A 12,899-nucleotide genomic window follows, 5' to 3' on the forward strand; every position below is an offset into this window, starting at 1 on the left:
TCACAGATCCTTGAGAACTGAAGTATGAAGTACCTGCCTTAGAGTAAACAGGTTGCAAACATTACAGTACTACTTGAATATATCAATGACAGTCTGACAATTCCGTTTCAGAAGAACCTCAGGAGCCACAGAGTTCACCCCTGAAGAAGAATTCCTTCTACAACTTGTCAGGACAAGCACTCTTCTGGCCTCTGCTTAAAGGCCTTCATTGAAAGGGAATCCACTCCTTCCTCAGTCAGTCCACTCTGGGCTTAAGTTTTCCTTACAATAAGGCCAAATATGTCTCTTTGTAGCTTCCTTCCAGTGCTCCTAGGTCTGTCCTCTGGGTCCAAGCCAGCCATCATGTGATCTCATCTCCAGGTGGGTCCCCATATGGCATAACTTGCAGACTGAGATTCTATAATCCAACAAATCGCATATCCCAGGCCATGTGCTAGGTATTAGGGATGTGAAGACATTTAGCAGGTCCAGAGATTTTTATTTTCTTATTGTTTGAATGATTGGGGAGAATAATGGTCTTCCTGCTCAGGGACGTGAATGGTTTGGGTTGGGTAGGTAGGTAACTGCTGGAAGTGAGAGGAAAGAATCGACCTGGAAGTATACGCACCTGTGGAGCGAAAGAGGCTTCTTAAAGCTTTTGTCCCTTATATTGGAAGAGAGGCAACAGAAGGGTTTCCTGTTCCAGCTCATTTTACAGATGAGGAAACTGAGGCAGATGGGGTTAAGCGACTTGCCCCGGTCACACAGATTTGAGCTCAGAAAGATGAATCTTCCTTTGTTCAGGGCTGTCACTCTACCGTGGCTGCCCACAGGAAGGTTCTAAGGCTGTCAGTCAAAAGAAGTGACCCAATCCCCTCCTCTCCACTTTCCACCTCCAAGAACACTTGAGCTTTTCCTGTCATGAGATACCTAATAAGCCATCCAGTAACTGCTGGTCCCTCCAGCTAGCTATCCTCCTTTGTACACATTGCTTTCCTGTCGTCTTCCTTGTTGGACTGTTCCTTCATCCTTCCTTCTTGGAAAGCACCAGTGACATCGCCGGTCTTGACTTGGGATGAATGGGATGCAAGTGAGGCAGAGCTGTGGCCACGTTCTCACCTCATTCTCTCCTCCAGACAGTGACAAGACCAAGGTCAAGAGGACTGGCCATGGCTCAGGACGCATGGGCTGGGAGCTCCCTGACAGGGCTGTCTTTTGCCCTTTTCCATAACCTCGGGGCTTGGCATCGTTCCTGGCACATAGGAGGCATTCAATAGACACCTGCCTGCCTCCCTATGGATGCCACCTTCCGGGGCTGGAACACAAAGACCCCCAAGGCAGAGGCTGGACTTGGACTCAGGGCTTCCTGACCTCCACCTTCTGAGGCCAGCTCACCGGCAGGTCTGAGGTCCAGTCTGTTCTGCCACACTTAATGCCGGAGCGGTCAGCCCCAGACCGACCAGTGCTGCTCTCCGGGTAACGGATTCGAACCTGCCCCCGCCCTGTACCCCGGCAAGGCCCCGGGCTGCTCCCCCGGCTCCGTGTTTCACCCCAGGGCCATGGAGGCGCAGGAAAGGTCGTGCCCCTTGGAGGGCACGGGCGGCCAGCCCGCCCCCGAGGCGCTGCCCGTCTCTGCCCGCTCTCCCCACGGTCCGTGCCCGGGTGCCTGGGCTCCGGAGGCCTCGGTCCGAGTCCGGGCAAGGCAAGCCTCGGCGTCCTCACGTGTAAAACGGGGACGGGCGGCCGGAGGCATTCACGGAGACCACGCGGGAAGCGCTCGGCCAGCCTTGGGCGCCGCGGGGACGCCGGCTCTGGTAACCAAAGTGTATGCGAAATAACTTGGTCGGGGCCGCGGCGGGTCGGCAAGCGGGGGACGGCCGGGGCAAAGGCCCGGGACGGGAGATGAGGGGGCGTGGCGGCGAGAAGCGGCCGGACCCGAGAGAGGAACGGAAGCTCGGTCAGAGGTAGAAATCCCCGAGAGGGGCGTGGAGGGTCGGGCGCGGCGCTCCCCAACTCCCTTTAACGCCGGCTCCGCGCCCGGCCCGGGACTCGGGCCCCCTGCGGATCCGGCCCCGAGCGGCGGCCGCGCGCCAAAGGAAGTCCCGCCTCCCGCCCTGGAGCTCGGGACTCGGCGCGCGCGGGCGGGGGCGGAGCTCTGTGTGTGAGAACGCGGTCACCGCCTCCCGGGAGGGAGGGGGAGGTGCCGGGGGCGGGGCTGGCGGAGGCGCGCGCGGGCAGGGGCGGAGCTCTGTGTGTGAGAACGCGGTCACCGCCTCCCGGGAGGGAGGGGGAGGTGCCGGGGGCGGGGCTGGCGGAGGCGCGCGCGGGCAGGGGCGGAGCCCTGTGTGTGAGAACGCGGTCACCGCCTCCCGGGAGGGAGGGGGAAAGGGAGGGGGAGGTGCCGGGGGCGGGGCGCGATGTGTAAGGACGCGGTCACCGCCTCCCGGGAGGGAGGGGGAAAAGGAGGGGGAAGTGCCGGGGGCGGGGCTGGCGGAGGCGCGCGCGCGGCCTCGAGAACTGAACGGCCCGGGGAGAGCGGAGCCGGGGTAGGTGTGGCGGCGGCGGCCGCGGCGGAGCCGGGGCGGGAAGAGCGGAGGGCCCCGGGGGGCCGGCGGGGGGGGGAGCGCGGCAGAGTAGGGGAGCCTTCCGGCCGGGCCCGGGAAGGGGGGTGCGCGGGCCGCGGGGAGCCGGGACATGGCGGCGCAGGGACCCTTGTTCTCACTTTCTTTCTCTGGCGTTCGGCCCCCTCCCGAGCCCGCCGCCCGCGCCCCCTCCCCTCCTCCGGCCCCCCGCCGCGGGGGGCGCTCCTCCTGCGCCCCTCCCCGTTATCTGGTCCCCCTTCGGCCGCCCCTTGGGTCCTCGTCCTTCTCCGGGCACCCCTCTTACCCTCCAGGCACCCCCTCTTTGGTTTCCATCACCTCCCTAACAGTTCCGTCCCTGTCACCCCCTGGCCCCCGAGGCACCCCCCTCCCTGCCCTCCCCCCTTTCCCCCACCTCCGTGGCCCCCAGCCCTCTCCTCCCCCCATGCCCCCTCCTCCTGCCCCTCTGCCTCTCCTCGTCCCTCCCCCGCCCTGATCCCCTCGCCCCTTCTCCCGACGCTGGTTGCCCCGGCTCGGGCTTCTCCCAGTGCCCCCCTCCTCCCGCGGATTGTCTCCCCCCCTTGCCCATTGAAACCCACGAAACCCGTCCCGGGGGGCGCCGCTGGCCGCCCCCTTCCCCGATGCCCCCTTCGCAGTGGGTGAGAGCTGGTTCTCCTGCCGCCCCGCTCAGTTCTGGAGAAGGACGGAGCCGGGCAGTTCCGCGCCCCCTTTCCCCCGGGGGGCTTGCCAGGACCTAGTACCCCGCTTCTTCTCTCCTTCTTGGGGGGGACTCCCCCAGGGAGGGCAGACTCTTTTCCCTCCTCCGTGGATTCTTGTCCTGGTGGTACATGAAGGGGGCAGCTCCTGGGCTGTTGGGAACGGTCATTTTATTTTTCTTTTGTTACCAAAGTAGGGGCCAAAGTCATACACCATTAAACGTCTCCAAGGTGACTGACAGCTGAGAGGGAGGGTCTTGGTTTTATCACTGGAGTAGGTGCTAATAGTAAGGAAGGCCAGCATCACCCAGGAGATGGTGTCCCCCTGGGTGTCAGAGTGAATGAGGGGGAGGGGCTGGGCTCCTGGGAATACCTTCAGTCCAATTTCTGTGCTTCTTCCTTCAGAGCCATGACAGTTGTGCATTGGACCACAGATTAAACATTATGTTTGGAGAAATCTTGGTGATTAAGTAAATGGCCCCGCTGAGATTAAGACAGGCCATCTAACTCCAAATCCAATTTACTTTTCACTGTACCACTAACTTTGGAAGTCCCTTAATACAAACTCCTTACACGAAAATGCTGTCCAAGTCTGAACAGACTAGGAAACTGAAGTCTGGAGATGTTAAATGACTTCACAGCTAGTGTAGTGGAAGAACCCAGGGTAGAATCCAGGCTTCCTGACTCCTCAGTGCTCCGTCCCCTACCCCATATTGATTCTTCTGAAGCATATTCTACAATTATAAACTTCTGTTGCAGCTTTGGTACCTGGTTTGCAGGACTGGAGTTGGGAAGGGAGACAAACACAGTGATAAACTTCTCTTGAAACTTTGGTAACTGATTGGTAGTACTGGAGGTGGGAAAAGTGAAGGCAGAGATGGGGCTCTCTGAAGATAAAGGATGTCTTATAATGGGGAGGATGTGGCAGGCTAGATTCAGGAGAGTCAGGGTTTGAGGAAAGGAACAGAGGGGAGTGAAAAATCATAGCACCTTCTATTTAAAATTGGAAGGAACCTTAAAGATTATCCAACCAACCAACTCCCTCACTTCAGAGATGAGAAAACAGAACTGAGGAGTCTTTCTTGAGTTGAAGGAAATTAGTGGGTTCCTTGGACTGAGGTTAGTGACCAGGGTGGGCTTGGAGGATTTCTTTGAGCCTTTAAGGAGAGAGATGAAGGGACTTCGGGGCAAGAGTCTGGGCAAGGAAGGAAACTCCTGGAAGAGAACCCTGAAATTGAGGCAGAGGACGCCTAGAAAGGTGTGGATTTTTTTTTTTTCTATGTGTGACTTGGAAGAAAGGCCTAATGTGGAGTGGAGCACAGCTGTACAGCTGGATTTCAGGATGGAGCACTTGTGAACAAAATTGAAGTTGAACTTTAAGACTAGAAGGGAAGAAATGTAAAATTTAGTTTTGCATCATCTGGGTTTTCCTTCAAGATTTCAAACACTTATCAGTTTATGTGGGGATGACTTCAGTGAACTGTGGTTAATGTGTAGAAGTAGCCAGATGCCTACAGTATATTCTAAAGCAGGTTTTCCATTCAAGCTCCCTGACTTTTCAGCTTGTATGAGGCAGTTGGATTTGCTATAATTAGTAGGTATTCTGTTGATTTTCAAATTGGAGTTTAACAAGTTGGCTGCATTGTTTGCTGCGAGAACTCTACCCCAGAGGTTAGGGAGCTTAGATTTCACTAACAGCCTTTTCTGGTAGGTGACATGAAAGGGATTGTCTTTGATGACACCAGTGGCTGTTAGTATAGTGGTAATATTATGACTTATTTTTTTTATTGTCCCTTGATGATATTTTACTTTTGGCTTTTTATTGCAGATTTATTTATTGCCTTCTTAAACTTTCTGATTTCAGGACTCTTTTACATAACATAAAAACGGTTGAAGAACATCCCCACCCCCCAAAAAGAACTTTTGTTTACGTGGGTTATATCTATCAGTATTTACTATATTAGAAATTAAAACATATTAGTGTGATAAGTTTTGCGTTAATTAGTATTATTAATAGTTTTGACCTTGCAGACCTCCTGAAAGGGTCTCAGGGACTTCCAGACCCCACTTTGAGAATTGCTTGCTTATCAGACTGCCTGTCTATAGTTTGATAAAGCTTTTTCCTTAAACAGAGAGCCAGTTAAATGAAGTAAAAATTAAAGGGCAGAATGAAGAGAAGAATAACACATAATTTATGACCTTATTAAATTACTCACATAAGTGACATCTGTTAGCTAGAAATAGGAAGGCTTTTAGTTTTCACATTCATGTTTGGATTTTGTGAAGTTTCTGTCAGCATTTATTTTACTCCAACACTAATGCTCTTGACTTTGCTGTAGAAATAATTGGAAGAATTCTTCTAGTTTCTGAACAGTGACTCTTCTACATTAATGAATAGAAGCCTCAGCCTGTTCCACCACCATCATTGTGGATTGCATCTGTGGTTCTCAGATTACAACCAAAGGGCTATTGATGTGTCTGGAAATACACTGCTGTTTGTCAACAGCCCTGCCCTTGATTAGAAGCTGAGCTCTGTTCTGGAGAATGTGGTCCATCAAAGAAAATTATTCTGTAGGGCGAGCTTGGGAGAAACTATTATCCTAAGGTTTTGAGGACTCAGCAAAACTCAGATTGGTTGGAAGGATGTGGGTGCAATCTCCTTTTATATTTTTTTCATGTTTTAAAGTTTTATCTATGAGGAACAGAAAAGAAGTATGTTTTACTTCTCTGGGTTTGACCTTTTGTAATAAGTGACTCCAGAGTGCACATCATATTTAACTTGAATACTTTGTGGGACATCATCATTCAGAAGTTTCTGCTTGTTCACTGATGATACAAGATAGCCATCAGAAGATAAGCCTATACAGAATTGGAATGAAAAGAGTGCTTTTTACCCCAATATCTTGTCATCTTTATAAGATGACAAAGCACTGGGGGAGTTATTCTAAGCCTCAGATTGAGTAGCTGTATGCCTCAAATATTTTTTTTAATTGGCCAAGTCAGCAGTGTGCCAAATAAATAATATGTTTAATTCCTGTTACTGGGCTGATTGATGATTTGTGATACTACCTGTGTGACTTTGGACAAAATCCATCTCTTCAGGGCCTCAAGTCCTCTCCTATAAAATGGAGAAGTTAGGTGAAATATTCTTTAACATCTCTTCTAGCTCTAAAACTATGATCCTTTGCTTTTCCCACAATTCTTTATTGTGTTTATTTGGGTGGGTGGAACACTTCAGCTCTCTGCCCAATAACTGCATATTTATAGGGAAGCATCACAGAATACCCTATTGATAGATCACTAGGATCTTTTACATGTAATTGTATCAGATCAAATGTAGAAGATGAAATAAAGTGTCAGACATTTAGCTCTCTTTTTGAAATGGACACATGCATTATTTGAAATGGATATATGTAGGTGTATATGCATTTATATGTGGGTGAAAATCTCTGTGGACCATTGTTTTCAGTTGTGTAAAATGGGCATATTGCACTGCCTCCTCCGGGCACAGAAGTTTTCGTCACAAGACTTGGACTTCATTTTTGACTCTCACTTTATAGATGCATGATACTGGACAAGTTATACTCCCTGTGCCTCAGTTTCCTTAGGGATAATAGCTGTAGCACCTCATATTGCTGGTGTGAGGCTCAAAAGAAATAATGGTTATAAAACACTTTGTAACTTATGAAATGCTATATTAATGTCAGCTATTAGTAAAAACCTTAAAGCATTATAGAAATGAGCTGTAATTATTATGAGGTATAACTAAAGTAATGTGATGGATTCTATAAGCCTCATAGGAATTAGTTTCCTTACTTTGTAGTCACATCTTGCTCATCTATGGATATCCAAAAATAGGAATTTGTACCAAACTATAATTCCTGTGGTTCTGTAACATTTTAAATTTTCAACACTTTCTTAACAACCCTGTGAAGTGGGTAGTATAATTAAGGTTATCCCATTTTGCAAATGAGAAAAACTGAGACCCAGAGGTAAAGTAACTTTGACCATAATTGCCAAGGAGTATCACATTAGAATCTGAACAGGTCTTTTGATACCAACTCCAGGGTTCTTTTTGCAGCTGGAAAGAGGGAGAAAGGTGTAGGTTTGTTTTAGCCTTCCATGTTTCAAAGAATTAGCATTTCTGTATGTAGGCCTAAAAAAAAAAAATTTAAAAAAATGGAGTAGTATTGGGCCTTGTACTGCTGGCAGTTTAAAAAAAAGGAGAGAATAAAATGGATATCTAAGGATCAGAAGACCATAACATTTTAAGGTTGGAGAGCTAATGGAGCCCCTGCATTTTAGAGTTAGTTGCTTGAAAGACAATACACACATATTTGTGCTGGATCCTTGAAAGTGGATGATATCTAATGCCATACGTGTATAGGAAGGAGTATAGATTCCCCCTTGAGCCTCCATACTTCCTAGGAATCCTAAATAGGGTCAGCCTAAATCCATGGGCTTCTCTTCGACACCAGGAGATCAGATATGGAGAACTGAATAGCAGTGTTGGCTATATTTGCTTCCGTATTTGGACGGAATCTTGATTTTATTGATGTGGCTTCTATTTTGCCTGTTGCAGTTTATGTCCCTATTCATCCTGCCTAATTCCAGGTGCTTCTTGTCTCTGTCCTTTCAGATCATCTGTAGAGGCTCTGAGGAATCCACTGGATACCAGTGGATGATAGTGGAACATTTGGTTTGTCCACGTATTATCCCTCACTTTCTACATGACTGACTTAACTCTTTTTCTGGTCATATGTGGGACTGATATCTTTTATGCCACTTTTGGGGCACAAGTCTTCATTGGTAATATGTTCAATGCATGTTGTCCTTTGGAGGCAGCTGTTTGTGCAGTGGTTAGAGGGATTGGCCTGGAACAAGAAAGCAACTGAGTTCAAATCCAGCCCCAGGCACTTACTAGCTCTGTGACCTTAGGCAAGTCACTGTAAAATGGGGATAATAGCATCTAGCTTATAAGGTTGTTGTGAGACTCAACTGAGATAATATTTATAAAAGTGCTTAACATTGTGAATGACCCGTAGTAGGTGTTTTATAAATGTTTGTTCCCTCCCTTCTTCCTCCTTTGGAACACTTGTAATTTTGATTCTAATAAGATCATGATGTTATCCATATGACATCACCAAAAGAATATTTGGGTTAAAAAAATTGAGTTCGTGACTGTGACAAGCTTGGGATCATTAAGTGTTTTTCATTCAGGGAGTAATTGCCCAAATGTGATCCAGCTATTTTCCATCTATTAAATTCTGGGCCTACATCATTGCCCATATGCAGTGCCTGTTCAAGATATGTAAGTTATTAAAACTGCATGTTGTTTGTGAATGCAAACAATGAAAGGATTAGTTATTTTCATTAACAGATATTAGAGTGCCTTTTATATGAGGCATAAGCACAGAGTTAGATATCCTTAGTGAAGAAATAATAGCTTTGTTTCTCTTCAGGATTATTCCCTTTCTAGACTTCCTAAATCTTGCATTTTATTGTAAATTGAAGGGCAGTGACCTAAGGTTTCTCAGTTTATAAGTCTTATTGCAGTTAGAGATGTAATAAGACTATTGATACTAACCTTTCTAATAACCATACTCTTCTTGTCCTGTTCTTACCCATGAGCTGCTCATCGCTAGAGAAGCCCATTGCTGGCTGAGAACTGGAGTATTTTCTTCCCTGATTTGATGGTTAAATTTGTGAAGATCAGGAGAGATCATGTTCATAGGCTCATAGACTTCTTGAGGGTTGTCAGGACTTTCAAAGGTCATCAAGTACAACTTTTTCTTTTTTGCAGATGAGGACACTGAGAGCCAGAGAGGTAAAGTAATCTCTCTAAGTCCAGACAGGTGATAGTACAGCCAGAATTAGAACTCTCTTCTAGTACTTACTGACTCCAAATCTAATGCTCTTGCAGCTGTATCATTTCTAGAACCTGCCACACTATAAATTAACTTCTTGTCATTCTCTCTGTCTCCCCTTTTAGTTCTTCTGATCTTTCTTAAAAGCTACATTCTGCTTTCCAGACATATTGATAGTATATTTACAGAAAAATCTCATAGCTCCCTAAATATACCTTCTCATCAATCAGCTAAGTGTTTGTGGAGTGCCCGTGGTGTGCTCTCATAGATACAGTACGGGATACTAAGTATAAGACCTTGGCCCTGCCCTCCAGAAATTTAAACCCTAGTTGTAGAGATGAGAGTAACATATATGAAACAAATGCAAAAAAAAAAAAAAAAAGTGCAAAACACATATAAATTAATGCTGGAGAGTAGTATAGTTTGTAATTTTCAAAAGAGTTAAGGGAAAGGGACTTTCAGTGAAGATTGAAATAGGAGGGATTTTATGGAAGAGGAAATAGATGAAGTGGACTAGGATGGTATGGGTGTAATTGGAATGGATAGAGGGTAGAAGGAGATGGGGGTAGCCATTCCAGGCCAAAACAGCACAAGCAAAGGCCCAGAGATAGGAACAAGTTTGACATGACGATGGAATAAAACTGCAACCTTGGGCAGAGGTTTTGTGTAGGAGAGTAGTGTGAAATAAAATGGGATGGACAGGAAAGGGCTGGTATTGGAGGCTCCTGAAAGCCAGAGAGAAGGGTTGAGCTTTGTTTAGGCAGACAGAGCCATTGGAGGCTTTACAGCAGGGCAATAGCATGAAAATGGAGTTTAAGGAAGATTATTCCAATGACCAGTGCAGGGAAGATAGAGTGAAGAAGGAGAGAACCTGGATTTAGGGACTCAATCTAGGACTTGTTACAGTAATCTGGAAGGGAGTGACAATATTCTAGATGGAATGGAGGGGAGGGGACAGGAAGGGAGATTGGGACACGAAGGGAGATTTTGAAGGAAAAGGAGGAAGAATTTGGGAGATTTGGAGAGGAAAGACACATGAAGCCTAGCTGACTAATTTTCAGCCTGGGTCATTCTTATTCTTCATATTAAAACTTTGTGTCAGTCAGCTGATGCCTATATTAATTTACCACTTGCTGAACTCACCTATTTTATCTGTTTTCTTTCCTTTAATAAAATAGGGCTTTTCATGACTAATTAACTTGGTCTTATTCTGTCATTCACCCTGTGGTTTTCACATACATAAATGCCTAGAATTATGTCCTGCTTCACTCTTGCTGTGTTCTTTCCTTTCATTGTTAAAGACCTTTTGAAAATTACACCAGGGAGCCTTTGTACACTAAGCAGATAGTTTAAAGGGTCTCATCTCCTTAATTTGCATGTAGCATATCAAAATAGGGCTGCTGGAGGAGAAGACGTATTATAAAACAGCACAAAGTTAAGCCAACCATAAGTGACAAATGGATTGTAGGCAGTTTACTATATATACTGTGTATATCATACATGCTTTATATACATATATAGCATAGAGTATACAACATGTCATGTATTTACAGTATATGCAATATGTGCCATGTCACTTTAATTCCTAACACTAAACTCCTAGAAGGCAGAGACTATTTATTTGTACAATGCCTAATATTTTGTTTATATTCAATAAATATTAAGTAACAACCCATGAACTTTGTCCTTGCCTAAATTTTCCAGGTACGTGTCCTTTTGAAAATTAAAGGGATTGCATATCTATATATGTTGGACTATGAATTTTCCTTTTTCTAGATTAGAACTACTCAAAGTGTAATGCATTAAAAAATTATATCTGCAAACCTGATCTCTGCTTCTTCAAATAAACATGCTAGATTTACATATGCCATATTCAGCACTTCCTTTCCACACTTAAAAAAATAGCTGGCTCTGAGATCCTACTTGATATGAGTTCTTAATCTTACAAAGATGGGCTGCAGGTGTCAGTCATAAATATTAATGCAGGCATGCTCATTAAATGAGCACTTGCTCATTTGAAGCACATAGGCTCTGGGGGTGACAGTGGAGTTTCATTCTTCCCAAGTTAATGCATTACTAGGCTACACACAGTGCCTTGTAGAGAGAGCTGTTTCTCATGTCTGCCTGGCAGTTCATCCTCTTGGACTTCTGCCTTACATCAGCCCTGGAAAAGGGGAGGCAGAGGTAAGCTAAGCACAGAGCTCTGCTTAGAAGTGGGAGACAAATAAGAGTAACGACCAACGTTTATGCGGTGCTTTAAAGTTAATGATCATCTAAGTTTTATGGTAGTGATTGTAGAACATTAAAAATTAAAATTAAAATAAAAAAATTAATGAAGTTCTTTCCCCACAACTACCAGTTAATTAGCTTTTCTTAAGTGCTTATTGAACTACATTATGAGGTAGGGATTGCAAGTGTTACCTCCATTTTGTAGATGAGGAGACAGGTTCAGCAATTATATGACTTGCCCATGGGGTCACCCAACTAGTTTTTATAGAAACCAGAATAGAGGTGCAGGTCTCTTAACTCTAAATCCAGTGCCTTTCTGTGACAGCATGCTGAGTGTTCATATATTAGGGGCTTAAGATATATGTGTTGAATTTAAATTTAATGAAGCTAAGCTGCATAGTAGCACTAATTCTGAATTGTCTCTTGCAATAAGGGATAATTAATATTTTGGGAGGGCATTTTTCAATTTCTTATCTAGTGAGTAGTAGACTGACAAATGACTATATTGCCAAGTTTCACAATACTGTTTCCTAGGTGCTGTTTTAGGTCACTTTGTTTAGATCTAGGAGTAGTGTTTAATTATGTTCCCTATAATGTGTTCAAACACATATCTCTAAAAGTTATCACAATTGGGATTTGTCATCTCCGATTTCTCCATTCAGCCCAGCAGTGTTTTCCTATTCTTCCTAATTTTTTGTTATCCAGTGGTTATCTTTACTGCTTTTTGAGAGAGCATTTTTCTAAATGGTTAATTACCATGGTGTCATCAAACTGTGACTTCTTCCTAATTTAGGCTGGTTAGGAAGGGGAGTAGAGTGAAAATACTTTCGTGGAATAAAATTTAAGCACTTTGATATATGTGAGAGTATCTTAGGGCATCCTGATTTCTGTAGATCTGAAATAGCATCTCAAGAACTCATTTGTCTTAAATTCATAATGATATAATTCTAAACTACCAAGATTTGAGTTTCAGTCTGTTCTGTTCATTCTTTTACCACTTGATAAATAAATGATTAAAGTCCTTGTAGGCCTAAGGCAATTCTGTTTAATGGGTAGAAGTAGTAGTAACAATGGGTAGTGGGTAGAAGTCGCACACTTCTAGATAGATGTTCCTTTAACATTACAGATGACTTCCTAATTTTCAAAGCTATCCATAAGAGGAATAGGTTTCTTCAAGTTGTAGTGGCTTGCTCTTCACTGCAGGTTTTTAAGTGGTGACTGAGGGATTTCCTGTTGAGGATACTGTCTAGGAGATTCTCACTTAACCAAGGCCTAGATGTGATCTCTGAGGGAGTTTCCAACTCTGAGATTCTGTGACAGCTTATACCAGAGGTATACTACTGTCCTAATCTTCACAAGCCACTCTATGGCTTTGTTCTCACTTCAATATGTAAAAATGTCAGTTTGCCCATGGAGGCTCTTACATATATTTTCTAAAGAATACATTTTTTAAAAATTAAACTTTAATCTGAGCAAACTTGATAGATACAAAGAGCAATTTTCTTAATAAACTGATTTTTTTTTGTTCT

The 12,899-nt window shown here is 44.9% G+C and overlaps 1 protein-coding gene across 5 annotated transcripts in view; it reads left to right on the plus strand.

Annotated features, from left to right (window-relative positions):
* The first annotated feature begins 2,462 nt into the window (after positions 1 to 2,462).
* The window catches only part of RGS12 (regulator of G protein signaling 12), a 263,351-nt gene continuing 252,914 nt past the window's right edge, over positions 2,463 to 12,899 (plus strand). For all 5 annotated transcript variants that reach the window (XM_072620075.1, XM_072620077.1, XM_072620076.1 and 2 more), the window contains exon 1: positions 2,463 to 2,525. The gene's annotated coding sequence lies outside the window, so the exon portion shown is untranslated. The remainder of the gene's footprint in view (positions 2,526 to 12,899) is intronic.

Source organism: Notamacropus eugenii, chromosome 6, assembly GCF_028372415.1.
Source record: "Notamacropus eugenii isolate mMacEug1 chromosome 6, mMacEug1.pri_v2, whole genome shotgun sequence".
NCBI classification, from domain to species: domain Eukaryota; kingdom Metazoa; phylum Chordata; class Mammalia; order Diprotodontia; family Macropodidae; genus Notamacropus; species Notamacropus eugenii.